General features: G+C 47.2%; 1 protein-coding gene and 1 long non-coding RNA gene across 4 annotated transcripts in view; one reads left to right on the top strand and one right to left on the bottom strand.

The window, feature by feature from the left end:
* Positions 1-15,889, bottom strand: part of LOC309872028 — a 40,002-nt gene extending 24,113 nt beyond the window's left edge. Inside the window, exons 1-3 of one of the 3 annotated variants that reach the window (XR_014315622.1) lie at positions 15,627-15,889; positions 15,029-15,160; positions 464-1,795 (exon numbers count right to left, since the gene is read on the bottom strand). This is a non-coding gene — a long non-coding RNA (uncharacterized lncRNA). Of the gene's footprint in view, positions 1-463; positions 1,796-13,569; positions 14,479-15,028; positions 15,161-15,626 lie in introns of those variants that run through there. The other 2 variants (XR_014315623.1, XR_014315621.1) reach the window with 2 other exon arrangements.
* Positions 1-19,755, top strand: part of CYP24A1 (cytochrome P450 family 24 subfamily A member 1) — a 344,657-nt gene that overhangs the window by 28,698 nt on the left and 296,204 nt on the right. The window lies entirely within an intron of this gene.

The following is a 19,755-nucleotide window of genomic DNA, read 5'->3' as shown; positions in this document are numbered from 1 at the left end:
ATACAATAACTGAGAATGCTGAGAGGAGCCGGGCAGAAGCTGGACAAAGACCACCTTTGGCCTTGGATGATTCTCTACCACTCTTCATGACTCAACCCCGGGAAGGAAGCCAAGCACAATGAAATCAGATCCTGGCTTCTGAGTGGAAATGGCACATTAGCCACATTAGCAAGGGTGCAGCCCCATCACGGAAGAGAAAGGAAGGAATCTTACATGGGTGGTTGACCCTCCATCCCTACGCTGTAGCTCATCTTATCTTGGGAAGATTCTGAAACCCGCAAGGCCACCGTGACTTCTTTAGTCCTCTGAACATGGCCACACAGTGACGTTACTGTTATCCGGAAAGCCATTCCCCCAGTTTCTTAGAACACATCGCAGTTTCAAAGAAAATTCCACCAAAACATGAGTGATCTTGTATTCATTTACTGCCACACACTGTTTGACGTTCCACCCTAATTGACATTAACACATTATTGGCAACTAGAGCCCCGGTAGCCTCACCCCAATTATGAAATTATAAGCCGTTGACACATCATATGTGGGCATTTTTAATCATTAAAGACAAACCTGGGAATAGTTGAGATTTTAATGCCCAACTGCAGTGTTGCTCAATGTCTCCAGTTGGGCAACTCAAGACTTCAAAGGGCGTGAAATCCAATTCCTTGTCTTCATGAATCACCACCCCCTCAGAGTAGACCTCAGCACATTGTAGGACCGTTAAACACAGGCTTCATATCCAAACCCGGAAAATAAATTCCTGTTTTGAAAGAAAAACAGTTCTCTCTTTTTCTGATGAGAGTCATGAGTTTATGTTTGGAAAACTGTTACCAGAACAATAATGAAATCATACTCCTATTTGGGAACTGGGATGATTAGTAACCCATAATTCTGAATAGGAGCCTGATTTGTGTGGCACCTTTATCAGCCCACAGACATTGTGTGGAGCAACCGAAGTGGCTTCATTTCATTGAAGCCTGAAACACAGTTTTGGCATGTGTCCCAAGAGTCACTTGAGGGACAGAGCCAATGCTCAGCATAGAAACGGAAAACAGCAAACACAAAAATGTTGTGTAAGGCAATGAGGAAATAGCAACGATCTTCTTCTGGGAAAAGATATACAATATTTATGATTTTTTCCCCTTCCTTTCTTTTGGGGATTTTCTATTCTCTTGCTACAGGATGTAAGCAGTCCTTATGTATCTGAAAGAACTCTACTGAAAGTCATGGTTCCTTCTGATAATCAAGACCAATGCTCATACCTTGAAGGAGAATTCCTGAGCAATTTCTTCAGCTTCAGAATTGGAACTGTCCTACTGAATCCTCCAGATTCCCTGGAGAAAGGAGTTTACAAAAGAGATTTTGGTGGTTTTCAATGGAAGTTTATGACCTTCCTTAGGCTGAAAAAGTCTCCAAGAATAGGAGAGATGCTGAGCAGAAGAAGAGAGAGCAGGAGAGAAGATGATGAGTAAAAAAACATGAAGAAAATGAAGCGTAGGAGATGGTAAGCAGGCAGGAGACTCACTGCGTAGAAGCAAAACAGTCAAAGAAGTTCATGTGCTGATTGGCCTGAGTCCTTTGTTGATGAGAAGCCGTGTAGCTCTGGCTGGGACAAAGGCTTCTGAGACAGGACGCCGGAGGTGGAGGAGTTTCTCTGGGGTCACATCCCCCTTATCCATGTGTCTGTCTCCCCACCCGGATCCATCTTTGCCCTCCTCTATTCCTGAGAGTCTGACCTCCATCGTAGGTACCACTTGGACTCCAGATCCTTCGCCATGGCTGCATTTGGGTTTAGCCACTGGGAGAAAGCCAAGAGCAGTATATCAGAGAATGGGAAGTGAGAGAGGCCAGACTATGACTTCTATCACTGCTCTGACCTCATATCAGGCACTGGCTTCTTCCCACTAGATGACAGCTCCTTCCAGATGGTCTCTCCCCTCCCTGATTCAACTCTTGCTGGGCACCTGCAAGAAATAGTTCTTCCACTTGCCCTTTAGGCTATAACCCTATACCTCAGCCCTGGTAGGGTTTCAAAACAGTATCTCAACTGAATGAAAGAAATGAAAGAAACATGTTTGTTTCCAATAACCAACGGGGAGTCCATTCCATCAGCTACTCTTAATGTGAACACCTTCCCCACTGGAAAAAAAACAAGCAAAAAAGAGAAAAAGAGAATTAATGCCCTTTTCCTACAGTGGCTAGTAAATGACCTCATCAGTATAGACTAGGGCCATGGTAGCAAGCTAATTCTTTTGTTTTTAAAGTAGAGATAAAGCATTCTTCCAGACAAAATTCCTAATACAATTCCTAATACAATTTCTAGACATGACCTCTAAGAAAAAGGAAATGATTTGTGATGAGGGAAAAAAAAACACAGTGGAGTGAACTAGAACCCCAACTTCAAAGGGGTCAACTAGATGCACAATTCTGTGAAACATATATGGAATCCTAGGGCCTGCCTCTGAGCCACATTTACAGCCCCACATGCTAACCCATTGCTCAAGCCAAGAAAAGAAGCAATCTAGAAAAAGAAACCAAAAAGACTTGAAGTCCCTTGCTGAGAATTTTGTTGCCAATTTTGTTTACCTAATCCAAGGGTCTTCAGGGTTCCCTGTGAGATACTTCCTCCCTCACAGCATGGCCCATGGCTAGTTACAAACCCCCTGAGTGCAATTATGGCCCAAGAAGAATCACTATCCCCACCAGGGATGTGATAAAATTATTGGGTGAACTCATCAGGAATTCTGCATACAGGAAAAAAGAAAAGACAAAATAAGGAAAACACTGTCTTCTTGGGGATGGGGCCAAAATCCTTTCTTAGGGACACTTTATCTCAAAATAGATGTATTACCTGCTTTCCCATCAGCCTCAACTAATACTGGATTTGAATGCCGAGGTCACAGCATCCAGATTGAGGAACAGTTTATGACCCCATGCTTGTAATTCTGAGGAAGATCAATAAAAATAACCCAGTAAAAAAATGGCCAGTGGGCCAAAAATAAGTGGTAGAGAGAAAGCCAGAGAATTGTGAAGGGAAATGGAGTAACTACTTTGTTAAGACCAAACACTCCTCTCTGGGTTGAAGACTTCTCTGTGTCCCACAGAATAAGCATTCCAAAATTCTGATTTGACAGCAATAATATTTCTCTTGAAGAAAGGACTATGCTGCTGCACACAGGAATCTTCGAGGCTGACTTGCCAAAGCCAGTCATGAACTGCAGTATACTGAGGCCATGGGGGTAAGGTCATGGTGTCTTTTTTAAACACAGATTGGGATCATGACGGAATATTATGCGAATGCCCCAGAACACCCCCAGTAAGGAATGCATTGCATCTAACACCAGCTCCTCCAAGGAAATCCATATAAGTTCATCATGTCCGGGGCCCAGATCGTCAAGATTCCTTTGCCTCTTTCTTTCTCTCTCTCTCCTTCAGCACACCTGGGCCAAGTCTGTAATATTCGTGTGGGGAGAGGAATTCATTCTTGACCCAAAGATGATCTCGGTCCACAGGATGAGAACTATGAGATGCACATCTCTGCAATGCTTCATTCCCCTTAGCTACCAGCTTTGTAAACAACCACGGATGATGTAGCCCTTTCCCAAAAGCACTCCAGAGCACTCACCTCCATGACCTTCTGCTAAATTCCTTTCAGCTGGGCACCATTTTGAAGCCTTTTCCCTTTCTTTTCTCCCTTGACTATTCTTTGACTTTCTGGCAGATGTCAGCAATAATTAAAACCCATGCATCTGGTTTTGGTGGCCTATGACCTAGAACATGCTGGTTGGAATGCCTGCTGCTCTCTCTACCCCCTTCTCCAAATCCCATGCTGCTGAAGACGTGACCAAGATACATTCTTCACGTGCTAAAATAAAACGCGAACCTGTTTCCACAAACTGAAGATGTGCGAGCCACAAATGGTTTAAAGCTGAGTTCGACAGAGCAGCAAATGTGCAAAATCCGCAATCACAAGTATTCTCTTGTTCCCTGATGCAACTTACCAGACTGATTATTTACGAAGAAGATAATAACCAAAATCACCCATAATACACTTTGACACTAAGAGTGCAGAGCATAACCCATCAAAACATAATTAAAAGCATGAAGTCAGCAAGACTCTAGGGAGCATTCTATTTCTAAAAATTGGCACCTGAAAAAAAAAGGATGTAAAACCTGTCCAAAGGAGCTTTTTTTTCATGATGTCCATTTTACAGATGAGGAAACCAAGACACAGGCAGGAGTAACTGCCCCAAAGTAAGCAACAGAGCCGGGCTTAAACGCTGGCAGGTCGTTAAGACAAACCCTGGCCACGCACACACACATAATGACTACACTATGGTGCCTTAGCCCAGGAAAAGGGTAAATAAGAAAATATATTTAGCGGGACACCTGGGTGGCTCAGTGGGTTAGGCCGCTGCCTTCGGCTCGGGTCATGATCCCGGGGTCCTGGGATCGAATCCCACATCGGGCTCCTTGCTTGGCGGGGATCCTGCTTCTCTCACTGCCTCTGCCTGCCTCTCTGCCTGCTTGTGTGTACTCGCTTGCGCGCGCGCGCGCTCTCTCTCTCTCTGGCAAATAAATTTTAAAAAACTCTAAAAAAAAAAAAAAGAAAGAAAGAAAAGAAAATTTATTTAGAACTTACTAAATGCCTGGCAATGGGTATCACACAGGAAGCAAAAAGCAGGCCCAGGTGCTGCTGTCAGGAAGCTCCCAGTCTGGCTGGGGATGGAGCCGAAATGGGGAAGAGAAGGACATTCCATCCGACATCACCTAACTGGGGGTGGCGCACGGAGCTTCGAGGGTGGTTCCAATCCCAGGCGGCGGTCTTTGATCATTGAGAATTGCTCCTACAGAGACCCTCTGATATGTTGCCTTCCTTTGAGGATGACATGTCTAAGAGCATGTGACTTGCTCAAATGCAAATTATTTAAAACACAGATTCCTCTCCGTTCAAAATGTCTTTCATGAGGGACCTCCTTTCCGTGTCTCCTGGCCCTTTGGGAGCGGGAAGTTATTTGGTTTTCCCTCCCTTCATGAGTCAAAGACCCATGGTGTCCAATCAGCCGGCCCCAGGATGGCACCACTTTCATTGGTCAAGTCTATAAACTGAAAACCTTGGACATTGTCTAGCCCTAGAGGAGCTTCAGGAACAAGTTTATTTAACGGTGAGACCATAAACCTATATTCCCCTAAAGGTCATTCATCTCAGCTACGTTAGAAACTGAAGGAGGGTCTGGTTTCCACAGGGTCTAGGATGGGACTTGAGAAAGAAAAAAAACTGTGTGAAGAAGAAACATCAAAATCTCATGCAATTGATATTTAGCTAAATACGTACAAAACATCAAGCTGTGTCGATAATCAACTATTTCTCTGACTCGTGTCTGAGTGTACATATGTGCCCATGTATGCATATATCAACACGGGACTTAGTGTGGGATACGGGTAAGGTTAAATCTGTCATTGGGTGTGGGAGAACACTCCAGATTTATGAGAAAAGGAATCTGTGAAAAATCAGGGGGTCAAAGCCCAAACTGCATTTTGGGTTAGGCTTCTGAAGAGCAACCCAAACAATTATTTTCTGTTTGCTGCTGGTCCGATTTTGAAAATATCTCTTTTAATTAATTGTGTGAAACCAGTGGCCCATATTTGTGGCAAGGGTTCCCTTGAATTCATGCCCCAGGTGTTCATGATGCGTCTACACTGCTGAACGACTGTCCCGCTCCTCTTCAAGACTTAACCTAATCTGTACCTTCAAAGCCCTCTTGGGTTCTGCTCTGGTACCAAGACATGGAGACAGAATCAACAGTGTCTTTTTGCCTGACTCTGGCAAGAGACAACTTGACTTTCCTTCCCGGTGAGGGTGAGGAATGTTGCCCGATGAACCTGTTCACCTCCACTCCCTCCATCTGGTGAGTGATTCAGAGGGAGACCTGCCCTCCTATGTCTCCTCACTGGATTTGGTGAGCCCGATAAACAGGCAGTTTGCCTTTTGATGTGTCTAGACACAGAAATGATTCAGAAAGTCCCTCTCAGGAGCTCCAACAAGGTTGCTGAGGAACTCAGGAGAGGGAAGGCGGCCTTCCTGCCTCTCTGCCCCCCCGAGCAGGCCCCGGCAGGGCCACACACTCTCAGTTACTCCTTCCTCCCTTGAAGGAACCAGAGGATGAATCAGCAGCTTGAAAGAGCCTGTTCTTTTCCTTCCTAAAACACAATGATAAAACCTGCAGGTGCCCATGAAATGTTCCCCCAACAGTCCCCGTTTTCCTATTTATGCTGCCGTGGTTCAAGGAAGACAGGGCTCGCCGGACGTTTGCATAAGCACGTGCGCTTTTCCAGGGGCCTTTCTGGTGTTTTCTGGACACAGGGTCTGAACCCAGGAGTTATGTGGGTGCAGAGATCTGTGAACCCTTGAAAGACCATCAAAACTTGGGGGAGGGTGTGCATGAGCCTTTTTGGGGATGGAGTCCCTCCCTGGGGCCTGGGAAGTCCAGAATCTGTCAGCGCTCTGAACTGGCTGAGCTGGTCGGGCTCCTATTTCCGGAATCTGTACGCGAGGCGGGCATTGTCCTAAGCATTCATTTAGTCCTCCCAACCAGGTGAGGAGTTGGCACCATTATTTTCATCAAACAAACCCCAAATTAACAAACCAATAACAGCGGCACAACCAGAAGTCGGACGCAGGCACCTGGTTCTAGCATTCCTGCCCCTCACCGCCATCCCAGGCTGCCCACAAAAGTAAAATGAGGCAAAAGGACCCATTTATTCCCATTTTTAGTGGTGCCCAGTCTGTGCGGGAGACTGGGAAGAGAAAGTGGGTCCAACAAAGAAATGCTGGATTAGGGGCGCCTGGGGGGCTCAGTGTATTAAAGCCTCTGCCTTCAGCTCAGGTCATGATCCCAGAGTCCTGGGATTGAGCCCCACATCAGACTCTCTGCTCAGCAGGGAGCCTGCTTCCTCCTCTCTCTCTGCCTGCCTCTCTGCCTCCTTATGATCTCTCTCTCTCTCTCTCTGTCAAATAAATAAATAAAATATTTTAATAAATAAATAAAATCTTTAAGAAAAAAGAAAAGAAATGCTGGATTATCTGGGTGATTTTTTAATTATTATTATTAAAATACCACACTCTGGGGGCACCTGGGTAGCCGTTGGGTGAGCGTCTGCCTTCAGCTCAGGCCCTGGGATCAGAGTCCCACATCAGGCTCCCTGCTCAGGGGGAGTCTGGCCCTTCCCCCTGCTTGTGCTCTCCCTCCCTTTCCCTCTCAATAAGTAAATAAAATCTTAAAAAATAATAATAATAAAACAAAATAGCACACTATTTAGCAAACCTCCCTGCGCGTTCCAGGCACGCCCTATATGAGACCTCACGAGCCGCGGTCACCTGCAAAACTCATCTGACGCATCCAGAACGATGTCTCTTCCCCGAGGACTTCAGTGTCCCCACACAGATACTGGCTCCCCCCATCATGTCATTTACAGGGACATTTACATGTCGTCACAGTGAGCTGGATGGGCCATTCCCAGGCACAAACACTCTCACGTTTGATGAGACAAACACCACCCAATGTTCTCGACTTTCTTCTCCTGCCTCTCCTGGGATTTGGTCAGCGGCTCAGGGTGGGAATTCTGTGGTGTTTATCCTGCTCTGGGGCCTCGAAAGGTGTGCGTGCTCTGGAATCCGATAGCTCGGTCTGCATCCTTTAGTGGCTGGAGGCAGGGGACATGTGGGACATCGGGGTGGCTGTCAGCAGCACAGCTGTCCTCACATTTATTAATGTTTGGTTCGGGCTTCAGCTCCTGTATGACGAGCGCTGTTTTATGTCATTTTATCCTCACGGCTCTCTGATGGGAGCCTCAATTACTGCTCACCTTTTACAGATGGAACAGGGTGAGACGACCACAACCAGCCTCACGGAGAGTGAAGCTCAGAGCCACGAAATGAGCCCACGCGACGGGTCACGCTGAGTATCTGCTCAATGCCTTGCGTCTTGGAAGTGGTGTGTGTGTAGGCTGCGAGCCACATTTTAATAGGGGAAAACTCGGATTTCTATCCCCAATTATTTTATTATAATGTCTTTTTTTCTGACCTCAAGTGTTTGAAGCATGGTAACGATTCTAGCATTTCTTTGAAAGGTGATGTCTGTTCAGTGACTTCATTGATAAGCATTTTAAAGTAAACACATTTGTTCACTAAATAGGAAAAATTATAACCTGGGGAAACTGCCTGGTCTCAAATGAAGGGAGTCACCGGAAACTGAAGGTCATGGGTTTATAACTCGCCTCGGACTCATTTTCCAGGGTTTCATGGAAATCCAGGAAAAAGATTTATGATTAAGTCAGGTGTTAAGGGGCTGGTTTTCTTATTGTTGTCTTACAGATTCTCATGTGGAATCAAGAAATAGAATCAAGGGGTGCCTGGGGAAGCCAGTCAGTGAAGTGTCTGACATTGGCTCAGGTCATGATGTCAGCGTCCTGGAATCGAGTCACGTGTAGGTTTAGGACTGAGTCTGCTTGTCCCCTCCCTCTGCCTCTGCCCCTCTCCCCGCTCATGCTCTCTCTCTCTCAAATAATAAAATAAAAATAAAATAAAATAAAACAAAACAAAACAAAACAGAATAGAGAGTCAGGAGTACACGAAAAGTGGAAGTCACCTGTCGGTCACTGCCTTGTTCCAAGTGCAGAGGTGGGAACCGTTCCAGTGGCCGCCTTCATGCGGGGAAGGAGTAGTATTTGAACATTAAAGATTGACCAGATTGTATTTTTGCCACTCTATTTTTGGGCTCTGCTGATCCAACAACCCTGCCCCTTATGAGCCCGGACTCTGAACATCCTCTCTCTAGTTTACTATAAAAAGAAGATTCTTTAATAAAAAACAGAGCTCAGATGGCAGTTTGAAAGGTTCGTCAGTTCTTAGTTTTCCTTGCAGGTCCCGAATTTCTGGCTGAACAAGCACAGCCCCGTGGGAGGTAGGAAGGAAACAAAAGTAAAATATTGTCTTTCTTTGAGGTCCTTACTCAGAATGGAGAGTTAAGGAAATGATCAAAACAAGGCCTCCTGACTTCCTTTGGAGAAAACAAACAAACAAACAAACAAAACACTGACACAAAGTGAGAAGAGAGGTACGTAATCAGGAAAACAAGTGGGGTGCTGGAAAATTCTCTAATATAGGTCACAAACTGCCAGGTTTTGAGCCAAATGTGGACCTCAGAAATGCTTCGTTTGGCTTCCATGGTGTGCTTTAAACTTTGAACTAGTTGACAGCTTTTAAAAGTCAGATTTCCTCCTCAGAATCGGGATTTGCACTCCTCTCCAAAAGCGAGCACCATGTGGTGTGGGGCCAACCCCTCGCTTGGCCCAGCGGGTCACAAGAACCCCTGTGGGCAGGCCAGGCCCTCTCGGGTGCGCCCCAGGCCCCTCGAGTCCCCAATGCCTCCCCCTGGGTCTGGCTCACTCATTTGAATCTCTTGCCTTTCCCTCACGCATTGGAGTTTCCAGCAAGCACTGTGGGCCATGGGGAAGTCCCCTAGCCACTCCAGCCTCCATTTTATTTACCTCCAGAATGAAAAAAAAAAAAAAAAAAAGAAAGTTTAAAAAGTAAAGTTTTGGGGAAACGCCTGGGTGGCTCAGTCATTTAGGTGTCCAACTCTTGACTTTTGCTCAGGTCATGCTCTCAGGGTGCTGATACCGAGCCCCCCGTCAGGCCCTGGGCTCAGTGAAGAGTCTGCAGGAGTTTCTCTCTCTCTCCCTCTCCCTCTGCTCCTCCTCAGGTTTTCTCTCTTTCTGACATAAATAATTGATCTTTAGGGAAAAAAAAGGTAAAGTTTTTAGTTCTGTTCTGCGGTAGAATTCTGTAAGAGAAGTGTTCCCCACACTCCTGAAATATCTCACTGAGGAAGGTAGGAAGAGAGACTCGACATCATTCTGCTGGTGGTTTCTGGGTTTGGGACTTCCTCCAGAGAGCATGGATTTGCATGTCCAATTTTTCTTTATTCCTTCATTTCATCCTCTCTTATTCCTCCCCCTAAAGAAAATCAGTCTGTTCTCTGGATCCTGCTTGACCCCTCCCCCAGCCCTGCCTTCTCTTCCTGGTAACGTCTGCGGGCTCCCAGACGGACGGTCTCGGCAAGGATGTCAGACCAACTGACTGAAAACTCCGTTTTTGACTGACATGAGCTACTTCCCCCAATGAAGCTCTCGACCTCCACCCTAAAAGCACAGGGATCCTTGGACACAGGCTACTGGGGTGCCTACAAGCCAGGTAGACACCAACTAGATGTGTACTTTCCATTTAAAGTTGATCATAAACTAGTATCACATGTACACACGTGTACACACACAGAGCAGCCTGCGCCCAGCTCTGGCCATGCGTTTCACTAATGCCATTTTGTGTTCTTTTAAAAATGTAATCCATTGCTAATGCACATATCAAGAGACATTTCACATAAAATCCGGGTACCTGGCCACTCTTTAAACAGAAGGTAGTGGGATGTGGGCCGTGGCCCCGGATGGCAAGAATGGGCCAGGCTGCTCGGCAGCTTCCCCCAGAGAAGGCTCTGTGCTCTCCGGGCTGCCGGAGGCCCGTGTCACCTACCCGCTTCTGCAGTCCCAGAAAGCAGTGGAATCTGATGTGCTAGCTTCGTTTGGATCCCAGCTGCCTTTGTACTTCAAGGATAGGATGCAAATCTGTGTATTACACACCCGCTCCGTGGAGGCACGATCCACTCACCTAACCCATTTCATGCCCTGCGATAACTGACTTCAGTTAGCAACACAGGCCATTGCTCCAGAACCTTCTTGCCTCTCCCTTACCAGGAGGGCACAGAGAGAAATCATGCCCCTCGTGAGATCGTGGTTCATTATCCCGCCTATTAACAACCAGCACCCTCGCTGATGTCATCAAAACCTCTGTGAAGAAGCTCCCCGTCTTCTGTTATGTTGTCCCCTATTAGTAAGAAGCAGTAATTCATTAAGTTCTTGCCTCGGGACTACCAGAGGGTCAGGTTTTGTGTCCCCTACCAGCCCCGAGAAGCCCCTCAGCATTCCTACGTTCAGTGCCAAGGGACAGAACCCGAGGCAGACTGAAAGCTCAGCCAGTCGCACCCCCAACACAGAGAGACCTTCCCGGCTTTTAGGGCTTTCCAATGCGTTCTAGAAATAACACCTGAAGCCTCATGGGGCAGGTACTCAACCGGCTACATTCATCATACACTCAGCAAGAGAAACAACGGTCCTGGGCGCTTTGGCTGCTCAGTTCACTTACTCCTCCAGATACGTTCTTTAAAAAATAACTAGAGGTGGTAGAGTAGAGCAGTTATGGCCTCAGCTCCCCCAAGGAAAAGATGAACAAACAGGCTGGTCGCTTTGACCCCTGCTCTCACCCTTCTAATGGCTTCTCAAAGGGGAACAGCCCTAGGAGCTGAAAACAAAGAAGGGGCAGGGGGTGGGAAGTTGGGGGAGCCAGGTGGTGAGTATTAAGGAAGGCACGGATTGCATGGAGCACTGCATGTGGTGCAAAAACAATGAATACTGTTACGCTGAAAAGAAATTTTTTTAAAAATAATAATAACAACAGCAAAAAAAAACCACCCCACAATTAGGCGTGCAATGCACTTCGCTCAGACCTTTGCCCTTGGCTAATCATCATGATAAGGGCAGCGACAATAACAACCAGTACTTACTGAGCACCTACTATGTGCCGGGCTGCTAACGGCTCTGCATACACGTTGGTATGCAGCCCCCACACACAGTTCAGTGCTGTGGCTGCTTATTCCCAGGCTTGGCTAATGAGGTCCAGAAACAAGAGTGAGAGACATTAGGCAATTTTCCCAAGGTCACACAGTGATGAAGTGTTGGTACCAGAATCCATATCTAACGTTTGCTGTCCTCCTCACACTGCTATTTACTCTTTAATGTTTGTGGAAACTTCACTGAGCGGACACTATCAATAGCTCCATTTTACGGATGAGGAAGTTGAGACACCAGAACGTTCATGAACTCGTCCCTGGTCACCTAAGTCAGACATTCTCTTATTTGCTGCCCTGGGTGCCGGGCACCCTACAGAGTCCTTACTGAGTACATACAGTCCCACTTGACCTTTGCAAACACTATGAGAAAGGGATTATCACCCCACCTTATAAAACAAGATACCGAGCCTCCAAGACACGCTGTAAATTGCTTTTGGCTACTCAGCAATCATACGGGGTCATTGAGATCCAACTCTGGTTCTGGCTGACTGCAGAGCTTGAGCTCTCAACTGTCACAAAACCCAGTGACCTCTTCCCTGTGTCCCAATGGCCCAGATCTCATATAGACACTTTTCTTCCTCTTCTGTGTCTCCTTCCCCCATAAAGCCCCCAAATTCAGATCCCGTAGATCCGGCCTGAAATTGGGACTGAACTTTGGTCTCAGGAACTCAACTTAAAGGTCACAGCTCCCAAACAGAGAAGCCAGGGGTCTGCCAATGATTGCCAGCTGAACTTGATCACCTCCACGACTCACCGCGGAGTCATTCCATTCACGTATTGCAAAACTGAATCAGAGACAAGTTCTTCCATTCCTCTTGGACAAACAATTAAAAAACAACTCTCTTACCAAATATCTATAAAACCCGAGAAGAACCACATTCATCCATCTGAAAGCTTTTTTTTTTTTTTTTGGTGTATTTAGATAAGCATTGTTGATTCCAGAATAAATAAGAGGTTGACCAGTTATATTTATAAACTGACCTTAAAAAAGTTAATAGTATTTCTCTAAAATTCATTAAAGTTCAAGAAGCTCTAAGGTTGGTAAACACTCAGAATCAGCCTGGATCATTGAGGGTTGGTTTGTAGGAGTAAAGCCACGATGCATGGCCCAGAAAAGGGACTTATTATGGGATGAGACTTTATGCAATTGTGGGAGCTGAGAGATCCTAGTTCTGGTTCTTGTGCAAGACCTGAAGTCAGCAGAACTGGTAGGTGGGAAGATGGATAGAAAGTAGGGGACACCAAAGACAATCCAGAACCTCCAAGATACACCAGAACCGTGTCTTTTCCCTTTGCCTCTTATCTCCATGAGGGGAAGGGGCTGGCCAGGGGCCTGGTGGAGACTCCATCCGAGGATAGGATAGATCAGTGGCAGCTTGAGAGAGCTGCAGAGGTGACAAAAATGGCTACTCCTTCATTTCCCTCTTCTGATTCATAGTGGAATTTCTCCTGCAGGCAGCCCCCTTCTGGAAATCTACAGGAAAGCAAATTCTGCAGGCATGTCCTACCTTGGATAATCAACATAATGCAAATGTACCAACCATCTGATGAGTTTCTATGCCTGAAAATTAATAATAATAGGAGCAAATGTATTGTTCCTTCCATCCATCCATCCATCCATCCATCCATCCATCTAGCAAACACTGAGCGTCCCTCGTTAAGCACAGGGAGACACAGGCAAGCAAAATGAGCTCACGGTTCTCCTGAAGGCCACTTCTTTCATCTGGATACTGGTCTCCCTGCCTCCTTGGGCACAGCCCCGCCCACCACCCTTCATCGGGTTCTCTACAAAATCGTCAAAGTGACACTTTAAAAATATGGATTCCACTGTTCCTGGCTCTCAGCCTCACAATGGCTTCCCATTGCACGAAAGATAAAAATCTTAAGTCCTCGCCATGGCCTAGAAGCCCTCCGCAGTCTCAGTCCGGCCATGCCTCAGTTCCCATTTCCTGGGGCTTCTATGCACGCCGTACCCGGGGGGTGGGGGAAGCTCCGGCTTTCCCTCCAGCTCACGCAGCAGGGCCCCGCCTCCGTGTCTGTGCACACACCATTCCCTCAGCCTGGACCATCCCCACCAGCGCCTCCTGCCTTTGTCTTCCCCTCATTTCAGTGCCCATCCAATGGCACCTCCTGAACAAGGTCATCCAGGTTCCACACAGAGACCCTTCCAGGACGCCCTGTGCTTTACCAGCTTCCCAGTTCCTCGTGACTCACCATGAATCTGTTCATTTCCTGGGCTTCCCACCGCCAAGGATACTCCTGGAAAGCGAGGGCTCGTTTAACTGGAGTGACTTTGTCCCTGGCTTACTCTCTGTCCCGCTGCCTAGTTTTATCTCCTTCACAACACTTGGCACAACTTAAATGGACTTACTCTTCACAGAGATTGCTTGCTGCCTGTCCCTCTCCATTAGAAGGTGGGCTCTGGGGGCGCTGGGAGGACAGGAGGGGGTCTTTTAAGTTCTGGGCAACTGGCAGACGCTCAGCTCTCTTCTGGAGGATTTAAGAAGGGCCCTCCTGAAGCCAGACACCCTCTCCAGCCACCTGGATGCTCCAGGGAGCAAATCGTGGTAACAAACTCTTTCCAGTGAGTGACATCTGAAAAGTGTCGAAGCCCCCACCTCACCAAGAGATCCCAATTCCCGTCGCTAATCGAGGCACAAACTGATCACAGCCTTCCTGGTCAGACGCCCTGATGTGCCGACAACACCACGCGTGGAGGAGGCCGGTCAAGATGCTTCACCTGAATCCAGTCAGGAGGAAGGAATCAGAAAAACAAACCCAAACTGAGAGTCGTTTGGCCCAACAGCTGGCCTGTTCTCTCCAAAAGACAAGAACTGTTCTAGCATAAAGGGAATGAAAGGAACATGACGAGGCCATATGGGACCCTGGATCTGGGATCAGAAAACTGATTGCTTGAAATAGCATTTGGGGGTGGGGCACAATTAAGAGATTTGCGTGTGGACGAGACTGGTAATAGCGTTGTGCCAACATTAAACGCTTAGAATTTCGGGGCGCCTGGGTGGCTCAGTGGGTTAAAGCCTCTGCCTTTGACTCAGCTCATGATCTCAGGGTCCTGGCATCAAACCCCGCATCGGGCTCTCTACTTAGTGGGGAGCCTACTTCCCTTCCTCTCTCTCTCTGCCTGCCTCTCTGCCTACTTGTGATCTCTCTCTCTGTCAAATAAATAAATAAAATCTTTTTAAAAAAATAAATAAAGAGAGGGAGAAACTAATTGTGACAAAATGCTAACAGTTTGAAGGATCTGGGTGAAAGGTAAAAAATGCACTTACGGTGTTATTCTTCTAGTGTTTCCATCCCTTGAGATTTTCAAAGCGGAAAGTTGAAACACTTTTGAGAGCGCCCAATGGATGAATGGATGGAGACCATGTGGTCTATACACGAAATGGCGCGCAAACCTGGGCCTACAGAGAACAATCCAGCAGAGCACACTTAGAAATCTGTCAAGGGGACAGAGGTCATTTCTCAGCATTCTGACCTCCATAAAAACAATTTTTTTTTCCTTCGTCCAACCTACCACCAACCAGCCCACAGAGAATTCTCCTGTGTTCCCACCTGGCTTCCTGGGAATACAAGCTCTTCAAGGGAGACAAAAGCCCTCTTGTATCAGATGAGTCATCTCAGTGTCTGTCAGCGCAAGGTTAGACACTCCACGGTTCCCAGCGGGCTGAGCTGGAAGTGCATGCGCTCTTTTACACCAAGTTATTTATGTTACATTTAATGCATGTATTTTAATGTCCTGCTTCGCTTGTTCACACACACACACACACATGCACACACACACATGCACACACACACACACACGCACAGAGTCGTCCCATTGGACTCGTCCGGGTGACGCTGATCTCATCTGTGAACCCGATGCCTCACCTGCTCTGCTGGTCCACCTCGCCTTTCAGTGGCCAAGTCACACCTTGGCCGGAAGGTCCGACCTTCCTGACCTCTCTGAACCCTCCCTTCGGAGGTCAGTCGTAACTGCACAAACACGCAGCTCCCTCAGTAGGTCCGATCCACCCCACTGACAAGCCGCTGAGCCTGCCAGGTGACCCGCAGGGACGCGGCGGACCCGGCCTTTGGTCTCCGGTCTGCGGCCACCGTGGCTGGAGGCAGCAGCTGCCAGCACAGCTCACCCGGCTCACACCCACCCAGCGCGAGCTGCTCTAAATAATTAACTCAACCCCGACCCCGCGTGTGCTTACGACTTCTCATCAGAACACTGCGGAAAACAAGTCCTAACCCTTGGTACCGGAAACCCCTAAACCCAAAGCCTTTGTAGAGAAGGCTCGGAGCGGGAAGAAAATGCTGTTCCGAAAAAATGGACATCGAAGCGTAAGGTGCTAAAGACATTGCAACTACAAAACAGACCCGGAGAAGAAGGTCCGGTTGGACTGCCCTGATTTCCTTCCAGCAACTCCAGCCGTATCTTCTCTCTCCCAGAAATAACTGCTACCTTGAATTCCTGAATTTGGCGTTCATCATTTCCAAGCACATTTCATATGGTTGTTACTTAGGAACATATTCATAATAAATAGATGGCATTCTCTGCAGGTCTCATGAGGCATGTGCCTTTCTGTAATTTTCTTCTTATCCAACATTATGGTTTTAAGAGCATACCTTGCTGATACTTCCATTTCCAATTCATTGATTTTAACTTCACTGTAATATTCCATGGCCCGTCACCTTGTCGCCGGACCTTCTGTGTGTTTCCATATTTTATTATTTCACATTATTGTCGACGTTCCCATCCGTGACTCCTTGTGCACGGTGGGAGGAGGCGGGGAGGGGGACTCCTCCAGGCTCCTCTGGGATTTCTGGGTCATGCGGATATACAGCCTTATCTTTATTAGATCTGGCCACATTGACTTTCTAAAGTGGCTGCTGCACGTTGTGGTCCCCGCCGGTTCCCACATTTGTATATTTCCATGTGCTTTTGTTCCAAGTTGTTAGCCCCCATAAGACTCTTTACGAACAACTTTAATACACTGGGGAAGAAACTGCATAAACTTACGACTTTAAAGAGCAGAGCTTTTATCCCTTATGCCACGTACACCTTTTATGTTGGCATTTTATATAAAAAGCACTTACCCCGAGACAGAATTAGGGCATTGTAACACATATGTCAATATAGTAATAATGACGATGATTTAAAAATAAATGCTAACATCTATTGAGTATTGAGCGTGTGTCAGAAACTTTCTGCAATCACCCTGATATTTAGATACTATTATGATTCCAGTGTTGCAAAGGTGCCAACAGATCTTAAAGCAGATGGGCAATTTGCCCAAGGCCACTTGGCTAAGAATTGGTGAGCTCAGAATTTGGACCCATGCTTTTGGAATTTTGGCTTACTTAGTCTGTCTCCATTTCCTCGCCGGCAGAAAGGGGGAAAGTAAAAGGACCTGTCTCAAAAGGATGGAACTCTTGCTGAGATAGGAACAGACAGACTCATCCTAAGCACACGGTAGACACTTAGCAACTAGTGATGATCACGATTTTTCTGCGTAGCAGTTCTATCATTTAAGAATATGATAAATCAGGACACTATTTTTAAAAAAAGCTAAAATGAGAGATATTTGTTGTCATAGCCGTCCTGTTCTGGTTCAGATACCTCTGACAGCTCGAAGTCTTGATACCTCTTCATCTGCGTGCGCGAACTCATGTTGGGGCTGGCTCGCCATCCTCTTCCTCGCTACTCAGAATACCAGTATCACTTTGCCCTTGACTCTAACTCCAGGTTCAGTCCTTTAACATCTGTAGGAGCCAGCGATGCAATTGAAGGGTCTCTCCAATTTAAATGAGGGGAAACGTATCAAATGATCACGTCTGTCTCCTGAGGTAAAAGAGAAAGAGGCTTTGCCTTATCAATAACCTTAAGTCCTAAGAAGAAACGTTTTGTTGCTGTCCTCTGAAGAACCAGCCATTCGGGACATCTGGGTGGTTCTGTTGATTGGGCGATTTCAGCTCAGGTCGTGATCTCAGGGTTGTGGGACGGAGCCCGGCCACTTTGCCCTGAGCGTGGAACCTGCCAGAGATTCTCTCCCCCCCTCCATTCACTCTTGCTCTCTTTATCAAAGAAACAAAAAACCCACAAAAAAAAAAAAAAAAAAAAAAAACCAAGCAAACAAACAAAACCCCAGCCATTCTACATGGCCCAAATATTCAAATCTCAGAATTTCAGGTCTAGAAGAGTTTCATAGATGATCAAGTGAAGTGATTCCAAAGTGTCTTTCAAGTTAGTTTGGGAAATAGCATCTATCACACACCGTTTGGAGATCTGCCACATCCCAGGCACCTTAAAGGCTCTGATAAGTCTCATAGTCATAACTTAGACATCTGCTTAATTTGCTTAGCACCTTATTTCCCTGAATAATTGGATCACGGCCTGTGTAATTATTAAGACCCCTGTGCCCATCCCTGGGAACCAATACCCCAGATTTCATTCCCCTTAGAGGTCCCCGATCTAAAGAAACCGACTTTATGCCATGAGTGCAGCGAGGCCCTGAGGCAAGGGGGCAGGTGTACCAGGTCTCTGATACAAGTTTAGTGCCTTCTCCATCATCCCACACATTCCCCTTTCTGGAAAAGAAGATCTACCTCCGTACCCCGCCTCATCCCACTGCTCAGAGAAAACAGGTCACATTTTCTTACAGAACTCAGCATCCGTGACAGGAGACAATTGCTTTGTGCCTCCTCTTCCCCATTCATGAGGACACTATAGTCACCTACTAAGTACCTAGAAGCCCTGAACTAAATGACTTAAATCATTTCATTCTCACAACCTAGACATTACTGTCCCCATTCTATAGATGGGTTCATTGAGGTTTCATGAGAAAACTAGTGGAGCTGGCATCTGCCTCGTTGAAAGCCCGGCTGCTTCTGCGGATGGTGGGAAGCCGACGGAGCCTGCTTATTAGTGAGGACAGGAAGGCTGGCTATGTACTCTAGGAAAGGCAAAGCACTTTACAGTTGGCTGTTAGCTGCTCTGTCAAGCAAAGAGAACATCATCTAAATTCATATGTGAGCTAAAGGCCCAGAGAGAGTAAGTCAGTTGCATGGTTTCAGAAAAAGAAAAGGTGCCACCTGGTTCCAGCTCGAGATTCTACTTTTCCGGTGTGACAGGGGCTCTCTGAGCTGCGTTCCTGTCATCCTCTCTGCCACGCCTTTGCCTCACGTCATGGAAGCACCTTGAGTGTGGTGTTAGGTCTAGACCCACATGCTGGGATGGTCCTGACCCACATCTATGGCCCAGGGCCGTGCCCTTGGGTAACTTCAGGAGCCTCTTTGAGACTCAGTTTCCACATCTGTAAGAGGAGTGCCTCGCGGAACACTTGGCGCGTACTCCTTATTGTGTCTTCCGCAGGCCCCGTAGATGCCCCCAGTCCCCCCGTGTGCGTGTGTGCTGACAAGAGGGAAGCTTCCCCATCTCTGTCAGGAGAGACCAGCTTTGGGCCGGGACGTTCCACCACCTCTGCCCTCGGTGACTCCACGGACCTGGGAAACATCACTGCTCAAAAACTCCCAGGGAATGTGCCGCGCTCCAGTGGGAGGACATGTGTTATCGGGAAACCCTAGCTGGACGAGGAGTTCTGCGCCTGCGGAAGGAAAACGGGCCCTCAAGTACCATCCAAAGGAAGACTGGAGGAGAGCTCAGCGGGTGTCAGGGGCTGCTCCTGTTTCTCTGTGAGTCACCTGCCCGGAATTTTGAAAAACTCTGCTCGCTCTCATCTTTTAAGTTTATCCAAGTGACGAAGGTCACGATGTCAGACTAGCCTCGTTTGCCCTCAGTTCGCTCAGCTGGAAGCTTGGCACAAACCCAACCTCATACATCACTTCTGCGTCCTCGGGAGAGGCCCGCCTCACTTTGGGTCTTTTAATTTCATCAGTTGGCTCCTCCCCAAGGTCTGCCTTGGGGCTTTGCTGTATCTTCCGTGAGAAAGGAATGACAGAGGAAAAGGGAAATATGTATTGGGGGACCTCAGTGGGGTTTGGGGTGAGGCTG

Source organism: Mustela nivalis, assembly GCF_964662115.1.
Source record: "Mustela nivalis genome assembly, chromosome: 8".
Classification (NCBI taxonomy): Eukaryota; Metazoa; Chordata; class Mammalia; order Carnivora; family Mustelidae; genus Mustela; species Mustela nivalis.
The sequence above is the reverse complement of the archived record's forward strand: the minus strand, read 5'-3'. Positions and strand labels throughout refer to the sequence as shown.